General features: G+C 41.5%; 1 protein-coding gene across 8 annotated transcripts in view; it reads left to right on the forward strand.

Moving 5' to 3' along the window:
• Positions 1 to 24565, forward strand: part of NTM (neurotrimin) — a 417718-nt gene that overhangs the window by 31916 nt on the left and 361237 nt on the right. The window lies entirely within an intron of this gene.

The following is a 24565-nucleotide window of genomic DNA, read 5'->3' on the forward strand; positions in this document are numbered from 1 at the left end:
CGAGGCTGCGGTGGCCGGGAGTGGCCACTGCACTCCAGTCTGGGCAACAGAGTGAGAATCAACTCAAAAAAAAAAAAGCGTCATTGGCATAGGGATTCAAATTCTGTCTCTCACACTTCATAGTTGGAAGTGACCACGTGACCTTGGGTAAGTTACTTAATAATGTAGCTCCTTACATCTGTATAGTGCTTTCCAAGTGACAAAGCAATTTTCTCATATTTTCTGCTCATCTCTCTCTCCCCTGAGACTGTAAGTACCTGGAGGGCACTCTCCCCTGAGACTGTAAGTACCTGGAGGGCAGGGGGTGTGTCTTTGATCTCTGTATCTTCAGAGCAGAAGGTTGTGGGAAGAAAGCAGGCTAAGTGAATGATGGAATTTTTTTTTTTTTTGAGTTGGAGTCTCACTCCGTCGCCCAGACTGGAGTGCAGTGGCCGCTCCCGGCCACCGCAGCCTCGACCTGCTGGGCTCCAGCGATCCTTCCTCCTCAGTCTTCCGAGTAGCCAGAATTACAGGCATGCGCTAACCACGCCTGGCTGATTTTTTGATTTATTGTAGAGATGAGGTCTTGCTGTCCAGGCGGGTCTCGAACCCGCGGGCTCAGGCAATCCATTCACCTCAGCCTCCCAAAGGCGCGGGATTACATGCTGAGCCACCGAGCCTGGCTGAATGATAGAATTTTATATGATTCCTACCACAGACTGGGAGATGACAGAAGAATTGGGATAAGCTTGCAAAGCACCTAACACGGTTCAATAAAAACAAGTTCTTGATATTATTGTGGAATGGGCATTATTGTATTTACCTATAGTAATCAAAACATAACCAAAACCACTAAATAATGAGTTTGAGCTCTCAACTCAATTCTTCTGTTTCCACTTCCCTTCATTGGCCTTTAATCTAGGTGAAGTGTGGATCTGTTCAAATAGGTCGGTGTTGTCTGCATAATAATTAATATTAAATAGCACACTTAGGCCAGGGGTAGTGGCTCACACCTGTAATCCTAGCATGTTGGGAGGCCAAGGGGGAAGGGTTGCTTGAGTTCAGGAATTCAAGACCAACCTAGGCAATATAACAAGACCTTGTCTCTACAAAAAAATTATTAGCCAGACATGATGGCGCACGCCTATAGTCCCAGCTACCTGGGAGGCTGAGGTAGAAGGATAGCCTGAGCCCAAAAGATAGAGGCTGCAGTGAGCCAAGGCTGTGCCAGTGCACTCCAGTCTGGGTGATAGAGTGAGACTCTGAATCAAAAAAAAAAAGCACACTTACAGTATAGTTATGGGACATCATCTCATATTATCTAACTGATTTTTCTTCCTTTACTTGCTTCCTTTTTCCTCTTTCTTTCTCTCCCTTCCAGAGACATTTATTGATTATCCATTTCATGCTAGAGTTTTGTTAGGTGCTGGGGATTAAAAAAGGAATAAATTGTAAAAAATTAAAATCTCACAAGAAGATGGGCACTTAAACAGCTAGCTGTAATGTAAATGGAATGTGGTATAGCAGAGGCAGGTACAAATTGCTATGCAAAAGCAGAGGGAGAGTGGGTTAGTAGGGTTATTATTTCCAGCTGCTGTAATAACAACCCCCAAGTCCAAGTGAACTAGCACAATACACATTTGTTTCTTACTCATGCAGTGTCCATTTATGTAGTGATTCTCCTGCATGACTTCCAAGTAGTGCTTTAGGCCCCTGGGCTCTTCGTGTTCTGGGCCCTTTTCTTCATGTGATTCATGCTGGGGTGCCTGTTTTGATGCAGGTAAACAGGAGAGAATAGAGCATAATGCAGTATCTCTTGGGACCAGGCTCAGAAGCAGAGCCTAAAACTGCCAGGAGACCCCACCTAGACACAAGGGGACTGGAAAAGGCATTCTTATTCTGGGGCTGGGAGGAAAATGTTAGAAGCTTGGTGGACACATAAATAACATAGTCTCTGTGCAAGGGACAGCTATTTCTGTACAGGAGTTGGAGGATCCAGGAAGACTACAGAAAGGCCCCATTTGTTTCAGCTCTTGAAGATCTCATAGGGTTTAGCCATGTAGGGGAATTGTAGGGCATTCCTGGCAGAGGGACTAACAGGTTCGGTGTTCACCTGTGCGTTCTTGGAACACAATCTGGGGAGTGGAGTTGTCAGGTGGAAGACGCATCTAAAACTTGCATGGCTGCTATAACCTCCTGTCCTCTTCTCACCCCTCTTCTCCACCGTCCCATCTGGTGGTGGGTTTTTATCAGTTTGGTTACTCAGCAGCCAGACTCCTTTCCTGTCAGAGGCCTCCTTTCTACTTCCTTATTCCTTTTCTCATTCTGTGGCAGCCTGGATGTGGACACATGATTGTGCTCAGCCAAATGGAAGCCTCACCCAAGTCATCAACTCTGGGCTGGTGATACAATAAAGAAGGGGTTGCTAGAGGTTAGACCTGGAGCTCACTTTGGTGTCCAGCAGCACCCTGGGAAAAGGGCCAAGTATTCTGTGCTTTAACATAGCCTTTGGGTGACTCTGAGGCATGCTACAGTGAGAGCCGCAGCTTGAACCTGTTTCTCCTTGATGAATCCATCCTCAGAGCATCTGATTCAGTAGGTCTGTGATGATGCCTGAGGATTTGCATTTCTGGCAAGTTTCGGTAGGACTGATGATGCTTGTATAGACTCTGTGCTACTGTATTACCTCAAAATCTAAAGAGGAGAAAAGAGGGGGAAGGGAGACACACATGGATAGCCCCTCCCTGTCAGAAGAAAAGAGACCAGTGAGGGTGGCCTGCAGGCTGGGGCTTCTCTGGCTCTTTTCCCTTTGCCCTTTGAGCACCTCTCAGTGCCACCCATCATGCCCCTACCCTGTTGGCCCACTTTACATGGGTAAAGAATTTTAGAAATGCAGCCTTTTTCTCTTTCCAGGTGCCAGTTGTATCATTAGACATGTCTGCCAAATTAGACCACAAATAAGCCAGAAATATCCTTCAAAATGCAGATAATCAAAAGTACAGTGTTGGAACCTGATCATTCCCTCACACATCCATGGTGACAGCCCCAAGTTGTTCTCTTTAGTGCCTGGCAGACATTCTAACTCCAACTCACATTTTTCTAAAGGGGAAAAAAATTACCTGTTAGACTGATATTTCTTAAAGAAGATGCTTTCTTAGAGGAATTTTATAAAAACCGTATTTGGGCATTAATTTGTATGTGAAGATTGTGCTCTTCCTGTTCATAAACTTTTCAGAAACATTTTTTTCTTTTTTATTGTGAGAGCTTAGAAAAGGGATGGTAATTTTAAAACAACCTCTGTGACACTTACGTGCTTTTGGTAGCAGATAAATGCCACTGGCTGGTATGAAGACGATTTGCCTAGAAAATATGAAATGCTTTATATCCAGAATTACTAGGCACAGAGTAAAATTCTCCATTTGTTAAAAAAAAAATCACCAGACACTACCTTACAGTAGTGAGTTCTGAGCTGTAATTTATTAATCCTTCTACTCATGTTGCATTAGACACAGGAGGCAGGGTCTGCTGGTCAGAGATAGGTTCTTGATGAATTACGTTTGGGAGGCTCCTGTTTTGCAGGAGGAAACTCAGGCAGGTCTCTGGTCTGTGCTGGAGACATAGGAAACATAGCAGTTTGGATGTCTACATCTCTGTCCCAGCTTTGCTTCCACATGAGGAACAATGATGTCAGCAAGTAATTTCAGCATTTTGCCCTTGAAATAGAACTCTGTCCGCCACACTGATATCCAGTAACTCACTCCTCACTAATTCGAAATAGGTCCCAGTGGATTGGCATCCCCTCCATCTGAATTGCAGCATATACTTCATCTCCTCCTGTTTAAAATGAGGATGAGCATGGTTAGCGTGTTTAAGAGTTGGAAGCTGCTTCAGGGATAGGTATTTGTAGTTTCATGAATTATTTATTTAAGCAAATGTATACAGCGCATTTATGTGTTGGAGTATATGCCTGATCACACTCGAAGGGGTGTCGTGAAAATGTATCATGCCACCGCATCACCATTTTGACATATGTAGTGCAGAGAACCAAAACACTGCTCCTGGGATAGAGCAGGATTAGTTCAGTTTGGAATCATTTGGCTCTCATGATGCAAGACTAAGTAAATGCGTTTTATCATCTTCCCTGTTGTGTAAGGATAAAACCCAGCCTGGATCTATTTGGGCTTCATGCCTGGAGTTTTGAACTAAACACAGTCCCATTGGTATGTAGTCAGATTTCATTGTTTTCGGTTTGGTTTTGTTTTCCCCTTTCACCAAGCTGAAATCCAGAAAAACAACGATATGTGCATTAAAGGTTTGCAGCATTTTCCTTATAGAGAGATTCACAAAATAGCATAAGTCAAGTCCAATTCTTAGCTATTTATACAAAATAAACCGAGGCTCTCTCCCGTTTCCTTCGCATCTCTTGTTTACACACATACACGCGTGCGTGTGGAGCTCGATACGTTCAGATGTTTAATTTGCAGCAGTGTGGGATGTGAGATACCTGAACTCCACAGTCCTCTCGTATCTGGACATACCCAGCCTGGTGTTACCTGGAAACCTTAATCCACCAGGTGTGCTTGGGGGCAACTTCTTGACTCCCTGGGTGTTTTCACCTCCTGCTTTCTGGTCCATTTGAGATTACAGGTTGAAGGGAGGGAATCTAGAATGAGACCCTAACACATAATACAATCTTGTACCCCTCTCTGGAAATAGTAAAAAGTAGCATATCTAAACTCACACGTTAGCTAGGAGTTCAAATTTTTACCTAAATTGTCAATATTTCCAAAATCATTTAAGGAAATAACCCCAAAGGTAGTCATCAGCCAGCCGGTGTTTGTTAAGAAGAAAGGGCAAATTGCATACATTACTTGTTAATTTCCCTTGTGGGGTAGTCTCAGAACTGTGCAGTGACCTCTTACTGACATTTCTGCACCTTTACTGATACCCTCCCAAAGTCCCACTTAGAAGAAGAGATATAATTGCTCACTATGATGCATCCATTCTGAAACCTCCAGGAGACACAAGTATTAAAATGAATAGATGGCGTCTGGCAAATCTCTTCCTGCCAGCGATAAGCAATCTTGTCTATTAAATGTCTTGCAGTGCAGGCAGATACTGTATTCCGTGCACGGTCCATAGCAGGGCCCAGGCTGATGGATTGGATGTATCTATACATTGTGTACAGCTAACGAACTGGGGATAGTTACCTAAGAGGAAGATTGATAGAACCCAGAAGTTATAGCCAGATTCAGTCCAGAAGGAGGATGAGGAAGCGATCCAGGGAATCGGAATAAAGGGGGAGATAAATCAGGTAGATAGACATTATAAACAGGCCTGGGAAGCTGGGTCACGCAGACAGTGGGAGAGACTCGTGGGAGAGACTCGCGGGAGATGGGAGGAATGAGGAAATGGAGTGCTGATGAATGCTTCATGCCTTTCCTCCTTAGCACGCTTGGGCTGCGCAGCCAAATGTGCCTCTTAAACAAGAATCTCCTTCTAAATTCTAGAAGCCTTCCTCTGAAAAGATGCCAGGCATGTACCAGAACCCTTATTTTAGAGAGGAGAACACACTGATGTAAGATAAATTGCCTCAAAGGTCAAATAGGGATTTCCTGATTTTTGTTGTGCTTTAAAAGAAAAAGAAAAAAATACATATGTATATATTATTTTTTTTTAAAACGTAAAAAGAAAAAAATAAAGAACGGAAGCATGCCCATTGCTAAAAGCTAGAATTCAGTGTTTTAAGAAGTAGAAAGAAAGTTATGTTTCCTCAGAGAGACCTTTCTCTTCCCTCTCCAGAGGCGTCCACAGGTTGGCATGTTTTTTTACATTAATTTCTAACCATTCACAGTGCACACAATATGAATCTTACCCAAATGAAATATATTCCACATATTGATCTGTGCTTCCTTTTTCTTACAGATAGTGTATCAGCAATATGCTCCCATGTCTATATGTATAAATTAACCTTGTTTCTTTTACCTCAATGATTAATACTCTATTTTCTAAGGTTCCATAATGTATTTCACTAGTTCCTTATAAATTTGTGTGTGTGTTATTTTTTATTCTTCTGTTCTGCCAAACAGGTTACCATGAGCATCTTGCTGTATATACTAAAATGTCTCTGAAAGCAAATTTCTAGCCATAGAGATACTAGGCCCAATGGTATACAAGTTAAGATTTGTGCAATAATGCAAAAGTGCCAAACACAAAGATTATTGAAATGTACAGTCCCATGGATTGGTATAGAAGTTTCCAGAAAACCTAGCCAGTAGTGGGATGTTTTTAAACTTCTGACATTTTCCATATTTAATAATGAAGTGTAGCATTTTTCATATATTTACTGGGCATTTGTATTTTATTTTATTTGTTTAGCTTGTTTGTATTATTTGCCTTTTTTTCTGTCTTTTTATTTGCAAGGGCATATGTAAAGGTACTTTGACCATTGTTACACGTGTTATAAATTGCTTTCCAATTTGTTGTCTGCTGTCTTATTTTGTTTATCATATATATATTTTCTAAATAAAATGTTTTTTTTATGTAGTGAAATTACTTTGCCTTTATGGCTTCTGAGCTCATGCTTGGAAAGACCTCCCCTATTCCAAGATTTTGAGCAGCATGCATTATTTTCCCAATGGTTTTTATACTTTAATTTTTATGTTTAAGGTGTTGCTCCATCTGAAATGTATTTTTTTTATATTCCTGTCTTTTTTTAAAATTTAAAGATGTGGGGTACAATTCAGGGCTAGGTACACAAGTGATCATTGTACAGGTGAAATTTCAACCTACCATCGGTCCTCACTTTGCCTGGTTGGGGATCAGGTACCCTTATTAGTGTTATATACCACCCCCCTACCCCCACCTCCCCTGGCAGTGACTTGCTTCTACCAATCCCTTTCAAGTAGTATTATGATAAATGTTCAAGAGAGGGGATCCAGCTTTTTTCCTTGATATCATTATCTAGTCTACCTCCTCCCACTTATTGGAAATACCATCTTTACTATATAACAATGGCTTTATGTATCTGGATTGAATTCTAGTCTCTTTGGTTTGCTCAATTGGCTAGACTTGCTGGGCCAGTTCTATGCAGTTTTTAAGTATTGTAGTTTTGTAAACGGTTTTAATACTTGTCAAGGATACTTCCACATTAATATCCTTTTCAGGTTTTCCCTAATTTTTAATTCCTTAATATTGGGGGATAGGGAAGAAGGAAAGGAGGGAAACCCCATACACAGGTGACTCTGTGGTCCTGATGATCACTGGGCTCCTCTGTCTCCTTGGAAACTTGCTCTCCACTACCTAAGAGAGTGGGCCTTCACCTGGTGAGCCTTGAAGAACGTTTTTTGACTACCTTGGTAATTCACCCTTCTTGGAGGAAAGTGTGGGGATTCTAAGTGCTTTGTTTGGTGACTTCTCTTCTGCTTCTGGACCCCATGCAGCTGGGCAGAAAATGGCCTCCTCCTTTAGATTATGGTGGTTTTGTCTTTTTGTTTCTCATGGTGCCTTCCTACAGAATATTCTCCTCACTTGGCATTGAAGCATTGAGTTTATCTTTCTGTTTGTGTTGTCCATCCTCATTAAGTTATATGTTACTTATGGGATAATTTCCAGGTCCATTTTGCTTGTGCAGTCCTTATTTACATGTGAGTCCTGCACTTTGACCAGCCTGTTGTTTCCCAGGGACAGTGTCTGCCTGTCTTTGAATCCCAGCACCTACCGAACACCTGCCACATATGAGCACTCAAAATGTGGTTGATGAAGGAAGAAAAAAGGAAGGGAGGGAGGCACAGGGATGATACAAATATGTTTCCAGCGTTTGGAGTGAATAGAACATTTGTGACCTTTGTGAGACACAAGCCTGGGAGTTCTGACCTTGGAACTGATTTTGCCAATTTATTACCAATTCAGTCTTCTGAGGCCCTGTTTACTCATATATGGATGTCAGTTACCTGTGTGTGTGTGGGGGGAGGCAGTTAATAACAATGATTTTGGTTTCTGTCAAATCTGAATGAGTAATGGCTTTTCCATCTATTGGTCTTGCAATTGGTTTTATATACGTCCTTAATCCAGAGTTTTTCCTCAGATTAGTGGTGAGGTTTAGATGAGATAATTCACTGAAAGCACTTGATGCTGAACCTGATATAAAGTAAGCATCAACAAACATGAGCTTTTACTAATATTATTTCTGCTATTATTATTATTACTATTTATTATTATTAAGTGGTAAGATGATACATGCACTTATATCTTTGACCATAAGACTATTAGTAGTATGCTGAGCAAAATATTGTAATAAATGTTAAGTTCAGCCATAGTGTTTTATTTTTGGGGAACTCACGACCCTTAGCCATCCTCACTTGCCAAAGTGATACTCTCCCGCTGGTGATAGATACTTGCTGACAGAGAAGAAAGTGTTCCTCAGAAAGTGGACTTTCTTTGCTTCCAGGTAGAGTGAGTGAATGCTTGAACTAAAATTAGTGCCTCCTGTTCAACTCTTTAGCCACAGGGACTTTGTACTTGTTTCCTCTGCCTGGAAAGTCTTCACTATGTTGTCTGAATGACTTATTTTCTTACTTAGTTCAAGATAATAGCATATCAGGGAGGTCTTTGCTGACCATCAATATAAAATGGCCCACCACCTGATCCTGAGCAGTTCTTTGGCACATAATATCACCAGACATGTCCATGTATTTTCATTTTTTTTCAACTTTATTTTGTTGTGGTCAGAATTCCTAACATGAGATCTGCCTTCTGAAAAACTTTTCAAAGTATACACTACAGACAGTATTGCTAATGATAGAGACATTGTTGGATAGCAGATCTCTAGAACTTGTCCGTCTTACATAATCTAGGCTTCTTGCCCACTGAACAGCAGCTCCACATTTCCACCTTCCTCCAGTCCCTGGGAACAACCATTCTACTCTCTGAGTCTATGAGTTTGATTAGTTTAAATCCTACATGTAAGTGGAATCATGCAGTATTTGCCCTTTGGTGTCTGTCATATTTCACTTAGCATAATGGTCTTTAACCATTTGTCTGCCAATGGACGTTTAGATTGTTCCCACATCTTGGCTATTATGAACAGAGCTGCTGTGAACATGAGAGTGCTCACATATTGTGTACACTTCCTGTTTGCCCATTTGTTGCTGATTGTCCTTTACTAGAACATAAGCTGTACAAAGGTGACAACTCTGTTTTATTCACTGATCCTATGTCCTTAGCATCTAGAACAGTGGACTGTCCTATACTTGGATCCCAGCACCTATTTCTTTGTTTTTAATTATTTACTAAGATAAAAAGCAATCTCAGTCAAGTTTCAAGTGTTTCACAAAAAGAAATTCCCAGTGTGTTTGAAGACAATATTGGTTTTAGCACCCTTGGGAATTCAGGGTCTTGTGTCTGTTCCATCCTGAGTGCTGGTCCTGTAACTAGAACAGTGACTCACATTCTCACAGTCTCCGAGACCCACCCTCCTGAGTTGTGAAGAATTTCCTGCATTAGGCCGAAGTCACTGGAAAGCCTTTTTATTTGCAGGTCCAGGCCCACTCAGATCCAGGCCCACTCAGGGCTAGTAGAAACTTCTATGCTGATGTTTGATGGACACTTCCTCTTTTTCTAATGACCCAAACCCCTATCCTTACATCCTGTTGAAACTCTCTTAGCTACCCACACTTACTATTTTGACTATTTGTCATTATTCTATTAGCATTTTCCTCACTAAAATGAAGGATACTCCCTTTTTTGTTTCATTCCCACCCTATCCTGAATTCTTAGCATAATGCTTGACTATAGTCAGTGAATACTGACTGAACACTATTGGTGGATTGACATTGTTTCCTCTCCCCCTCTACACCACATCCCAGAAGTGGTAGAACAGGACACTCACCCCTTTAAGTCTGTCTTCAGTGCCACTTGCCTAGGTTGTTCTAGTGGCCTCTGATTTGGTGGCTTTCTCTCTAGATTCTTCACTCCGCAATGTACGCTGTACTGCAGGAGTCTCAGAAAGATGCTTCTGAAGTGTGGGCCAGAGCACCTTCCTACTTTTCCACTGCACACAAATCTTTGCCTGTTTGTAGCATTCATTTGCCTGGTTTTCTGTGTGTCCAACACACTGGCTACAACTTTTCTTTCCATCTTACTTCGACTATCTCTGTCATGCTTCAGCCAAACCAGAGAACTCACCTTCACCATATATACCCTAGACTTTCTCTCATAACACTTTGCACACTCAGTACTTTCTGCCTGGAAAGCTGCTCATTCCTCTTTACCCAACCCCTTTCTTTGCATGTTTAGGTCCTACCTAAACTTAAAAAGAACACCAAATCTGCCTAAATCCTGAATGTGCTTGGCCAGTGTATGTACATCTCTGTGCTTCTGTTTACTAATCTGTCAGTGGAGGGAATAATGGCACAAATCTTGTCAGGATTTTGTGAGTTAAATTAGATAATGTATATAGACTGTCTGACATAGAGTAAACTTTCAATAAATATAGGCTATTATTTTTCTTCAAAGACCAACTAAAAAAACAATTCTCCATGAACTCGCATATGATCTTCCTTGACTGGTCTCTTGGAGCTCATGACCAGGATGGCCATGTCTTAGAACTCCTTGGGCACGTTTCTTTTCTTCCTTTCTATGTAAGTGGGGAAGCGGCTTGAAGTCAGGAATCCTTTCTTGTGTGCTCCACAGTACCTTGGACATTGCTGATGTTCCATAATTGCTTTTATTTTTAATGAACTGAATCATTTTGCTCTGTCCAGACTGCTTTCTATCACAATATCCTGGAGCCTAAGCAAGGATAGGCTATTTTCACTTTGGTAATGGCCCAGCATCTAGGCCCTGATTTTGAGTTCTTAATATGGTACCATGAAAATCACTAGCGTTGAAAGGGAAGAGATCAGAGGGGGAATAAAAAAGCATTTGATGAGGCTCTTAGTGTAACAGTATGTCTCACTCATCTTTTTTTCCTTAGCCTTTGAAATAGACAATGGCCTGGAGCCTTCTCGGCAGATGGGCCATGTTTGTGCCTTAGCCACTTAACAGCCATTAGCCTAATTCCATACACTGCAGCCAAATTAAATAATAAGTAAGAGCCTATGAAAAGCTGGTTTGGAGACACTGTCCCTGCCTTTCACTTGACAGCCTCCTCTAAAGCAGATGCTCCCTCTCCACCCTATTAACCTGCTCCTCTGCGTAAGGAGACTCCACACAGAAACAAAGACAAGAGGTTTGCAGGAGAGTCACCCGCACTCAGGAGATGGGAAGAAAATCTCCTTTCGTCAGCCTTGTTTTCTTGAGTTGTGATCTTTCTTATAAATCTCTCTTCCAGAAGTTCTCCTCCTCACCTCCAAATCCTAAACCTCTTTCAAAGCCATCCTAAATATCCCTATCCTCATAAAAGCATCTCTGAGTCTCTGGCACATTTTCTGCCTTGAGTGATCTCCTCCTTCTCTGAGCACCCTTCACACTTAATCTGAACATGACTTTTAATTGTATTTACTACTTTGAACGTGTATCATGAATGCTTGCATGCATGCCTTACTGCCAGAATACAGATCCCTTCAGGTCAGAGACTGTATATTGTTCATCTGTGTACTTCCTACAAGTTTAACCTTATTTGTTTTGTATTTGTACACACACACACACACACACACACACAGAGCAAACATTTTCTTTTTCCTTTAAATATGTGGGATACAATTCAGGGTTAGGTATGCAAATGTTCATTATGCAGGCACCCTTGTTGATGAGGTGTGCCTTACCCTCCCCTAGCTGTTTCTCACTACTGCCAATCCCTTTCTTACAGTAGCATGATAGTTGTTCAAGATCGACTTATGAATGAGAACATGTGATACTTGGTTCTTTGTTTCTATGATAGATCACTCAGTATTATAGACTCTAAATCCATCCAAATTGCCTCAGAGTTCACAATGTACTTCTTTATGGCTGCGTAATAGTCCATCATGTATATGTTCCACATTTTTAAAAATCCAGTCCTCTTTCAATGGGCAGCATGGTTGGTTCCATGTTTTTTCTATCGTGAATAATACCGCAATAAACATGTCTGAGCAGGCATCTTTTTCATAGAGTGATTTGAGTTCCTCCAGGTATATTCCCAGTAGGGGGGTTGCAGAGTCATATGGGAGGTCGATTTTTAGATCTTTTGGGAATTGCCACACTGTTTTCAACAGAGGCTGTACTAGTTTACACTCCCACCAACAGTATAGAAGTGTTCCCTTTTTGCCTCATCTTCTCTAGCATCTGTTGTTTTTTGAGTTACTGATGATGACCATCCTAACTGGAGTTAGGTGGTATCTCAATGTGGTTTTGATTTGCATTTCTCTGATGACTAGTGAGGCTGAGCATTTTTTCATGTATCTGTTGGTTGCTCATATGTCTTCTTTTGAGAAGTGTCTATTCAAATCTTTTGCCCACTTTGTAATGGGGCTGTTTGCTTTTATCTTTTCAGCATGTTTGAGTTCCTTGTAGATCCTAGATGTTAGCCCTTTATCAGCTATACAGTTGGCAAATAGTTTTTTTTTCCAGTCTGTGAGCTGTCTCCCTGCTCTCTCAACGGTTTCTTTGACTTTGTAGAAGTTTGTCAATTTGATGAGGTCCTACTTGTCTATCTTATCTCTTATGGCATGGGCACTTGGGATTTTGATCAGGAATTAGTTGCCAGTTCCAATTTCCATTAGGGTGTCTCCTGCATTTTCTAAGGTTCTTAAAGTTTGAGGTCAGCAAACATTTTCTTCGTCAATACATGCAAACTCATGGACATTTCAACTTTATAGTTACCCTCTCTCTCTCCACTTCCCCTTAGTGGCCTCAATTTTTTCTGCATTTAGTCAATCAGTTCTCTGTCTTTGTAAAATGTCTCTATCAACTGTAAGTACTTATGACCTGGTTGTTAAGGGGTTAGTTTCAGAGATCCTCTAGACTGTATGGCTGCATTTTTCATCTTAAAGATTACCAGAAAACAAAAGCAGCAAATTCACTTAATTTTCCTGAAAAAGAGGACATTTGTTACTCTAATAAAAAATAGGTGTTGCAATAGTTTTACTTTATGAATAAGCACACATGGTTCTCAGGTTGTAATATCTCTGACTAGTGGCCAGTGCTTCACCTTTATTTCTCTCTTCTTGTCTTTGCTACAAATTCTACCTTGTTCAGCTTCAAGTACAGAAAGGAAAAGCACCGTAGAATGACTTGGCTCTTACTCTGATCTTGAGGTAACATGTAGATTTAAGGCCCTGACCTGGAAACATACACCAGCTTGTTTGTTTGGGGTCATTTTTATCAATTGTGAAAACAATCATTATGGCCTCTGGATAGGAAACCCCAGTTCAAGTTCCTCCAGCTGCTAGCAAAGAAGAACATGGGGTAGGGGAGGCAGACACTGGTTGATTTTCAGGCATCAGGAAAAGACTAGGTGGTCTGTTGTCCTGGCAACATTTCTTTGATTTTGCAGTAAACGTGGAAAATGAGGTGCTCAGCCTTCCAAAAATAGAGGCACAATGTTTTAAACAATATTTTGTAAGATATTTATACAATATACTTTATGACTAAAATTGAGATCTACCTTTTTGGTCACAGTGAGTGGGTGTTGTATCCAAGGCTTTCATGTGTGTGTGCATGTGTGAGTGTGTGTATGTGTGTGTGTGTGTGTGTGTGTGTGTGTGTGTGTATACATGCTTATGCATGTGCACGGTTAGTATTGAGAATAGCCCTTTGAAGACCATTACATCTACCTAGAGGGCAGAAAATAAAGTGAAATCCAGTATTAACATTGTGTCAAAGTCTTTGGGAAAACAAATAGTTCTTACCACCTAATCCAAAGAAGGGAGCTTTTTCTAGGCAAGTAATTTCATTGAATTGACTGCCTTCTGTAGTCAGTTTTACTTGCTATTACTGGCCTGGGCAACATTAAATCTGGTTGAGGCTCTGTGCTGGACAAACACAAAATGACCACAGGCAACAGGCTTCTGTGGAGCATCAATTCACTTTCTTATGAAAAAAGAGGTAGAAAAAAGGGTATGAAAAAAAGAAAATTGTTGGTAAGCTCAAAAGACTTTAAAAATCAAAAGAAAAACAAGTGATCAGAGGTGAGCAAAAAGAAGAGAGATAAATGGTGTGCCATTAAGAGACTGTAGACCTTAGAAGTGAGTCTGGTGAACCAAACTACTCTACAGAGATGGAGAAAGTCAGCCTGTTCCTTGCTCTCGGTAGCAGCCACTATCTCTGGTAATATCAAGTGTATCTGTAAGGCAAACAAGGTGAATTCCTTTTATTTATTGACTTGCAATTAAGTAAGTCAAATCAGAGAGATGCAGCAGGATCTTCAAACACTGTTCCTCAGGACTAGAAGCTAACAGAGCTGTGATTTAGGGTCAATCCTCCTTTTCCCTGAAGTAACCACCTGACCAGATGCCTGCCAGCACTGGATATCTATCATCTTGGAATCGGAGGTCAGTGGTTTTGGGAACTAGACACAGGTATTCTAAATAGCACAGAATGCTTTGCTCGCCAGACAGGACAGGGGACCTCAGTAAATGTGCAGGAATGGGGGAAAGGCAGGCCCAGTCTGCTGCTCTGATCCAGGACCTGGGAGCAGGAGGACCACTAACTCTGCCTAGAGTCCTTTACATTATCATAGCAATGAGGCTGCTGGACAAGTCTTCACCTGAATGTGATTAGGGGCTCTGACTTGCAGAGTGGAGAAGGTGATCTGTTTTCTAATGTACTTGATAGGGTCTACATTAGGCCAACAAGTTAGGTTCCTCAGTGCTCCTGATACTATAGCAGGATTATGTGCATTTATCCCTTCCCATCAGCACCTTCCTGAATGCTGATGGGTCAGAATGAAGTAATTCACCCATAGTGCTTGGCACAAAGTGTGTACTCAACCAACTTTTATGGAACACAGTTTTTTTAAATGAAAATTCATATGTATTGTGGAAAGTTTAAAGAAGCAGTGATAAGTAAAGACAAAACAGAACAATTAAAACCATTTGTAATTCCTCATCCACAGTTCATCATTGTTAACATAGCAGTATAGATACTTCAGTCATTATTTTATAGTTGTATATTTAATTATATTTTTTGTTTACAAAAATGAATATGAATTTTTTTTTTTGAGTTGGAGTCTCACTCTATTGCCCAGACTGGAGTGCAGTGGCACACTCCCGGGCTCGGCAGCCTCGACCTGCTGGGCTCTGGCGATCCTTCCGCCTCAGCCTTCTAAGTAACTGGAACTACAGGCGCGCGCTACCACGCCCAGCTAATTTTTTGATTTATTGTAGAGATGAGGTCTCTCCAAGTTGCCCAGATGGGTCTCAAACCCGCGGGCTCAGGCAATCCACTCACCTCAGCTTCCCAAACTGCGGAATTATAGGCTGAGCCACCACGCCTGGCTGAATATGAATATTTTGTTACTTACTCATATAACTTACTTATATATCTCTTTTCATATTGTTAAATTTTTTTTATTATAAGGATGTGCGATACAATTCAGGGTTAGGTATACAAACGTTGATTATGCAAGTACTCTTGTTGATGAGGCATGAGCCTCCCTCCCCTAGCAGTTTCCCTCAACTGCCAGTCCCAACCCCTCTCCCCTGACAGTTTCCCACTACTGCCAATCACTTTCTTATAATATTATAATTGTTTAAGTTTCACTTATGAGTGAGAACGTATTGTACTCTGTTCTTTGGTTCTGTGATAGATCACTGAATATGATCAACTCTAAATCCATCCAAGTTGCTGCAAAATCCATGTTTGTCCTTCTTTATGGCTGCACAATATTCCATTGTATACCACGTTTTTTTAATCCAGTCCAGCTTCGATGGGGAACATGGTTGGTTCCATGTTTTTGCTATTGTGAATAGAGCTGCAAGAAACATATGTGTGCAGGTATCTTTTTGGTAGAATGATTTGAGTTCCTCTGGGTATGTTCCCAATAGGGGAATTACTGGGTCATATGGAATTATTAAATGTTTTGTGTTGTATTTTATATTACGTAGTAATGATTCCTCTGAGGTTGGAGAGTTAAGCTGTTTCCAGTTGTTCTGCTGTTATAAATACCATACAAATGAACATCCTCATTGTTAAGTCTTTATTCACAAGCATGAATATTGCTATAGGATATATTCTTCCTGTGGAATTGTGGCAGAGAATTTTCAAACAGCAGTGCTTTTTGACACCTGCTGTTAAATTATCCTTCCGACAGGTGACCTGTGTACCCCTCGTCTCAGCCTCAGCCTACTGAGTTCTTCTCTGTTACTCCCTCACCAGTACTACCTATTATCATTTTGTTTAGGTTTGCTGGTTGGATAGATAGAAATGCCATGTCATTGTTTTAAATTGCTCTGCTTTGAATAGTAATAAGTTTGAAAATTTTCCTGCACATTGATTGGCTAATTGATCTTTTGTTCCCAATTACCTACACACAGGGATCCTGACTGGGCTCTGGAAAGTAGCGTCATGGCAACTTTGAGACTTTCCCACTCCTTGGAGAGGCATTAGGGAGAAAATATACCTCCTCAACTGCGTTCAAAAAGAAGAATTTAAAATATAAAGGAAAAAAATGTAGATGACCAGAGAGACAAATTACAAATGGAGGGCAATTATAATAGTTTTTAGGAAAGATAAAAACCCAAAAGATATGTAAATGGTAAAGAACAAAATGTCTTAGGAAATCCACTTTCCTGAGGTGAGAAAAACTGGAAGAACAGCTCTCCCTTCCACCCCTTCTGCACCCCTACCCCTACCTCTGGTGCTCTGCTGGGATGTCGTGAGATTTTGTGCTAGTCCCCCACCCAGGACCCATCGCTACCCTAGCCCACTGATACCAAAATAGCCTTCTCTTAAATATAAAGTCTGTACTTTGACTTTTAAAAATAACAGCAGAAAATGACCAGAGGGGCACTCTGTGATGTCTAAGAATCCTGGGGCAAGGCAGCCCCTGAAGCCTGTTCTTAAGATAGCTCTGTCCTTGTCTTGCTGAATTATTTACAGAACCTGTGGAGGCAGAGGCTGAGTGGATGCACTTCCTTTTCGAACATGCTCAGGAACTCCCAGGGCCAGGCGGGGAAGCCAGTGTCTTGAGGATGTCTGATACCTGGTGTCAGGGAGTCTGCCATTGATTTTTTTTAGAACAAACCTCTCTGCAAATGCCACAGACTTACATTAGCCAGCACTACAGAGACCCCATCAGAGCCAGGCACAGAGTGGGGAATGTCAGGTACTGATTTCTCTTCTGTTCCTAACTGCTGCTGCTTTCTCTCTTCCATAGCTGAATGGCAGAGGGAGCCAGGTGCCCCACATCTAAGGAGTAGAGACCTCTGGCATTTGAAAGTCCTTGTTATTAAAGATACAGTTAGAGTCATCGATGTCAAAAAAGCATTTGGGAACTCGGGGATATGGAGAGAGATGATGAACTTGATGTTTGGATTAATGTCTTCTCAATGGAGGTGATTTGAGCAGACTCTTCCAGACAAGTTATGATACTTTGACATGATTTTGAGTCTCTGGTCAGAGTTTTCAGTTGTGTTAAACAGGGAGGCTCTTAGGAACGTGGAAGCCTTGGGAAGTCTCCTAGGCTTCAGGCTACTGCTGAGTATTGATTCCTCTTCTTATCTCTGGGTGGGTTGTCCACAGTGCAGAAGAACTGTCTACACAAGCCATCTATACAAGCCCATCCTTCCAGCTCAGGATGACGTTCTTTTTTTTGGTTTGTTTCTTGAGTTGGCGTCTCACTCTGCTCAGTAGCACGCTCATAGCCACCCCAGCATCGACCTGAGGCTGGCAATCCTTCCACCTCAGCCTTCCAAGTGGCCGGAACTACAGATGCGTGCTACCACGCCTGGCTAATTTTTGATTTATTGTAGAGACAAGGTCTCACCAATTTGCCCGAACTGGTCTCAAACACATGGGCTCAGTCAATCCACTCATCTCGGCCTCCCAAAGTGCTGGGATTACAGGTTGAGCCACCGAGACTGGTCGATGTTCTTTTACTCATACTTCCGTTCACTTAAATCTACTTTTCTCGGCCGGGCTTGGTGGCTCAGTCTGTTATCTCAGCACTTTGGGAGGCTGAGGTGAGTGGATTGCCTGAGCCCGCGGGTTCGAGACCGGCCCAGGCAACTTGGCAAGACCTCGTCTCTACAATAAATCAAAAATTAGCCAGGCGTGGTAGCACACACCTGTAGTTCCGGCCACTTGGAAGGCTGAGGTGGAAGGATCGCCAGAGCCCAGCAGGTTTGTGATGGGGTGGCCATAAGTGTGGCACTGCACTCCAGCCTGGGTGATGGAGTGAGACTCCAACTAAAAAAAAATTTTTTTTTTTTTTTTGCTTTTCTCTTCTAATAGGTAGATTACCACTAATTGATAGAAGTTGGGCATGAGTCAGTGGCCTCCCCTTCTACCTAAGATCAGCCTCCATTTGTGTGGACCAATGTCAACAGCAGCCATGTTAGAAGTCCTTGAGTCATGTAATAAAAAGTGTACAGCGTTCAGAATAGGAAGACACATTGAATGCAAGGCTTTGCCACTAGCTAGCTTTGTTTTATTAATCAGATCCCTCAACTGTACAAAAGAATGAGCAAATGCACTTTATTTCTCAAGCATCTATTTTGTACCCATTTATGTCGTGTCCTGTGTGTTATCTCATTTAATCCTTTTAATCATGTTTTGGATAGGGAATATCATCCCTAGTTTGCATATTTGGTGATAGGTTTGTAGAGGTCTAAGGGCATATAAGCTACAAGATGGCCATGCTAGAATTTAAATATCAGTTTTTATTTTATTGCAAATCTTGTTTTCTTTCCAAGAGATTACAATTGCCTAACTTCAACAGAAAAAGGTCTAACCAGTGTTTGGTAGTGTTACACTTGCTTTTATATTCTAGTCACTTGCCTGTTATGAAAAAGCAGGTTTACAAAGGTCCTGGCTTTGAAAGGAAGTAATACAACTTGGTATAGTCTCAATAGTTCATCCCAGGAAACCAGTTCCCCTCCATCTTTCCTCTTGTAGGTGCATTTGTCATCTGGGCACTCAGTTGCAGCCCACTCTCAATTCCACTACTGGGGACTGCAGAGGGCAGGGCCACAGTGGATCTGGCTCAGCTGCCCATTCTCCCAGTGTTCACTCTTGCTAAGATCACTCGTTAATGCCTCCCTGCACCGTCACAGTTCTACTACTATCTTAAACCCTGGAAACCCGTTGTTACCTGTGATTTATTTTGTTGTCATTTAGTCCAACAACAATACAAATAAAAATAAAGGTAATAAATGTAAGAGCATTTTAATTGCCACCCCACTGATCTTAAATGCCCACTGTTTCTATATATCCCTCTCTCACCCTGTAACATTTTAGAATAGGGAAGATTAATTTATCATTTTATTCCAGTTTTCTGAACTCAGTTTGGAATATGGGCAGTTTTAATCTTAATAGAGACTTTTTTAGAGTGAGGGAATTTTTCTAAGGGATGTAGAGATAGATGGATGGATAGATAGGTGGAGAAATATATGTGTGTGTGTGTATTACATATATTAATATTAATAGAGAAGCTTCTCTTGTGACTTCACGCAGAATGCTTAAAGATCCTAGAAATTTTGCTCTAGGAATGGAAGCAGAAGAAGCCGCAAGCTTCATGGTTGATTGCTTTTCTGATTGGTGCCATAAAAAAAAATGCATTAGAGAGGGAATGTTTGATTTAAAGAGCGCCTAGATGCCGACACCACCTCTGTTTGTTTTCCTTCCTTTAGCAGAAACCTTGTAAAATTTTTATGAAGCATTAATGGATCTGAGATTTTCTCAAGCAAATTTTATGAGGTGAGCTTAATCCCATACATCCGACCCAATTTAGCAGTCTTTAGAGACATAGAACATAAAAAGCACTCAGAAAGTATCCTGGGTGCCTCAGTGCATAGGGAGAGTGACACAGGGCAGGAGAAGGGACTTTGCTCCCCCACAATGCTTTGATATGAGTTGTGGACTCTCATGGGTGGTAAAAGGAAGAAGTGAAGAGATACCCTGGCCACAGAGAATGCCACACAGGTAAGCCAAAAGTGCAGGTATTAAATCTTAATTAATAATTGAGCACTGACTTCAAGTACTTCCTCTACATAACTGTAGTCTTTGATGAGAAAATTGCATTTAGGGAAAACAAAAATGTATTTGTATCAACAACTCCTGTGATGTCAACCTGAAATCAGTGGCTTTAATCTAAGAGAGATGCATGCACACCTTCCTCCCTCCACCCCAATTTGTTTTTATATCTGAAACAAAAGAGCCTTGAAAGAGATATATTAAATTTCTGCTTATGTTGATGTGTGAAGTTGTGTTCTGTAATGTGAAGTTTGACATCCCGTTATCTAAACAGTTCAACATGCCTCAGCACACTAGTGAAAAGCAGGCATGCAGAGAATTGCTATCACTTACCTGTTTATGCTAATTTTGTCCCACTATGGAGAGTGCTTGTCATTTAATGTGAGCGTTCCCTTTGATTTTTGGTCTGCGTGACAGAGGGAGAGACATCTTTTGGAAGAGAAACAGGAGCCCTCACCTACTAAGACATCACAACAACCTACACAAGAACTGTGAAGGGTCTGGAATTTTACCCTACTTTAAGGCTGACAAATTAGCCTGCCACTGTTTCAGGAAGCTGGCAGAGGTCACAAGACTCTAGGGTCAGAGAAAAAGGACTTTATTATTCATTATGTAGCAGGCAGCATGAGCTTCATGTTCATGTCAGTGCCTTTTGTCCCCCCAGATCCCAAGAAGGTGATGTCTATGGCTCAGGTGGATGCTGAATACTCAGGCAGTTTGCACCATGATTGGGTAACCCCACATTTAGCAAACCCAAATCTTTTATAACGGGCTGCCTGCAACCTGTTATATACTTGCCTACCATTTGCCTGGAAGGAGGCATTCTCTTTATTAAACTAGTCTTAAAATCTACTCTGTGCCATGGAGGGAAACAATATCTCTGTGTCTTCACTATACAAACATCCCTAAAAAGATAGTCATTCTTGTGCTCACAAGATGTGCAGAAATACAGAAGACTCAAGAAGGGTTGTCTCCCAACAATACTTACCCCATGTTTCCTTTCTGATAAATGTTCTCATGAGTACAGCACTTCATCAGCCACTCTGATTAATCTGGCTGGTGGAGGCTGGTACTTAATCCATTAAGTTTGTCTCATGCAACATTTAATTAAAGCTACTATCAACAGGAGTTCATGTTGCAGGATGAGGCTATTCTGCAGTATTGACCTCAACCTTGTTCCCTAGGATCCCAGACCTAATCAGATGAGCAAATGCCATAAACAATCAAGGTTCACCTAAAAAAGTAAGAGGAGAGTTTTCCTTAGGTTTCTATACAGTTCCATTTGTTTCAGGCATAAATGCAGGTATAGCATTGTGTACTAGAGATCATAGGCCTACCTTGGTTTGCTAAGAGGCAGTCCCGAGCAGTTCTCTTATCCATCACAACCCTGGCCAGTGAATTGAGGCTGATCTGAATGCCTTCCAAGGTGAAGGTGCTATTTTCTTAAATACTTGAAAGTTATCTGTGAGCACCCCAACAGTGCAGAAGTCACAGTGTGTTTGGAAGGGGACCAAGTTTTTGCCTGGCTTCCACACAAGAAGTACAATCCCACAAAAAGTACCAGGCTATTCCTGGTACTCCTGGATGAAAACCCTTGTTTGCAATTATACAATTATTGAACCCTTCCCCCCACAAAGAAGACCTCCATCCATCCAGGATCACAGGTGGGCAATATCTCGAAAGTAGTCTCCTGAACGGTTGTTGAGACTTAGGGTTTTTGGTTTAATTTGAATAATTGGGTCTAGTTCCTGTTTTATGAGGGACTTCCTGCCTAATATATCCATTTCACCCGCTGGATGGCATTCATCTGTCCCAGGGAACTGTGGAGCAATGACTTTGGAAAGGGGTTGGGGAAGACAATGGAAGATGTTGACAGGTATTTTATGATGAGGTTTTAGGAGCTGGGCCAATCCCTGCTGTTCCTGATAAACTGCTTAGTTAGGTTAAAGGGAATAGAGATAAAATTGTGTTGAGAACTGTCAGGAGGGGAATGGTGGGCCCAGCAGTCAGTTAAATGAAGATATTTGCAACTTTGCAAGACTGGAAGAGCTAGTACCGGATCATTTTTCTCATGAAGAAGGTTTATGGAGTGTTTCTCCAAGATTAAAGATGAATTATATTCCCCTCCTCCCTGTGCCTTTCAGAGTTTCTACTGTTCTTCCTCAGACACCTGAGTTTTTTGTCTCTACCTTTACAAAATTGGTCTGTTACATCTGGTAGCTCTAACTTCACCTTTTCTAATAATTTCTAACTGATACCTAGACCTTTCATCCAGAAGCTTCATATTCAAGAAGACCAAGGATATTTGTATAAAATGCATCATGCCACCCATATTGACCTATGGAGCCACTGTAGGGCTATTTGGACAACAGTATTCTCAACATAGTGGCCATCGTCTTTTTTAACTAGGACCATGTCACTCCAACAAGAGAGCCTAGGCTGCTGAACCGGAATTAACTATGCATCATCTAGATCCCCTTTTGTTTGGGATGCCACTCATTAATCATGCTAGCCTGGGGTTGCTGTTAGGGGAAGGAAAGAACATCATGCCCAAGAATGATCAGGCAGAAATCCTGAATTTTCAGAAAAAGCTCTTGTATCCCCTCATTTATTTTATCCTTTTTTTTATCCAGAAAGTGACTGGAAGATGATGATCTATTTCTTAAAACAGACTTCAGTCTCTTTGAGTATAAAGTGTCTCAGCCTCACCCCTAATCATCTTTCTCCTGAAGGCAGCTGAGGTTGGAATAGAGGGAATGGGAAGGGTCAAAAGGCGTGAAGGTAGAGAGCAGTTTTATGCCAATAAGCCAGGCACAGTCAACCAAACATGTTTCTAATTGTTATGGATTGCTTCTTGCGGTCCTTCCAGAATCCATACATTGAAACCCTAGCCCTCAATGGGATAGATTTGGAAATGGGCCCTTGGAGGGTACTTGGGTCATGAGGTCGGCACCCTCATAACAGGATCAGTGACCTTATAAGAAGAGACAAAGAGAGCTCCCTCTCTCTCTACTGTCCACCATGTGAAGACACAAGAAGAAGGCAGCCATCTGAAAACTTGGAAGCAGGCCTCACCTGATACCAGGTCTGCTGGCACCTTGATCTTGGACTTCCCAGCTTTCAGAACTTCTGTCTGTGACAATTTGTTATAGCCAACCTAACTGGCTAAGACACTAATGTTTTCAAACCACTCAAAGTTCTATATCCTCATTAATGGTACCATTTGTTTCAGCTCAAGAATCCTGGGCTCAGCAACTGTAGTTGTATTGTCAGCTGGGGCTCTAGGTTGCCGCCCCATTGTGACCATAGCATTCCTTCCTCTCCCACCTCAAGTAGTGCAAGCAGCAGCCAAATTGTTCTTCGGAGGCATGTTTCATTCCTACCTCCACCACTGAACATTCAAACATGCATTAATAATTATGACAGTGGAGACCCTTACTCACTTCCCCCCAATGCATTTGCATTTGTTACAATATTCCAAGGAGACATTCCCTATCCACTAACACTACCTGTGAAGCCCATACACTTTCCTTTATAGGAAGATATATTTCTGTCAATATCCTATTCTTTTCACCAAAACCTGTCAGGAACTGTGGAGAATCTGAGATTTTACTCCACTTTCAAGCTAACAAATGAAACTGCCACTGTTTTATGGATGCTGACAAAAGATGCAAGACTGCAGAGTCTGAGACAGAAGACTGTATTACTCTGGCACAGTAACTTCAAGTTCACAGTAACTTCAAGTTCATACCAGCTTCTCATGTTCCCCAAGTACCCCAAATTCACAGGTGTGACCCAGAGGGGCTTAGGTGGAAATGGGACACTCATATTTGCATTATAGCTGAGTAACTTGGGAACCCTAATCCTTTATAATGGGCTGTAAGCAAAACCTCTCAACCATTTCTTGGGAAGAAGACATCGCCTTCTCTATATTAAAGAAAATGTGTCCTCTGCTCAGGAGGGGGACACTATCTCTGTTTTCCAGGTTGTTTGCTCTACAAACATCTGTGAAAAGACAGGTTCTCTGCTTGCAATATGTGCAGAAATGCAAGACACCCATGGATAATTTCTTCTATGTCCTTGCTGAAAGGATTCTAGCCAGAGGCACTGAGTAGGTTATTGTTGGAGTTCTATTCCTGACTTGAGAGGATCTCTTGATTCAGCAGCTACTTAGGAGGATGTACTAGGCTCTGGAATAGGCATAGGGTATAGAATAAATAATATAGTAAAGGTTTCTGCCCTGACAGAGCTTGTACAGAGAAGATAATAATGATGACAGCTATACTTATATAATGCTCACTGTGTGCTAGGCCTTTTCTAAGTAATTTATATGTGCCTACTTATTTAATCATTGGCATGACACTTTGAGGTAGATACTATTGCTATCATTCTCATATTTACAGATCAGAAAATGGAGAGGGAGGGTGGTTGAGTCAGAATGCAAACCAAAGTGCTTTCTTGAATTTATGCTTCT

The sequence above is a fragment of the Carlito syrichta genome, unplaced genomic scaffold, assembly GCF_000164805.1.
Source record: "Carlito syrichta isolate Samal-C Ts95f unplaced genomic scaffold, Tarsius_syrichta-2.0.1 Scaffold311212, whole genome shotgun sequence".
Classification (NCBI taxonomy): Eukaryota; Metazoa; Chordata; class Mammalia; order Primates; family Tarsiidae; genus Carlito; species Carlito syrichta.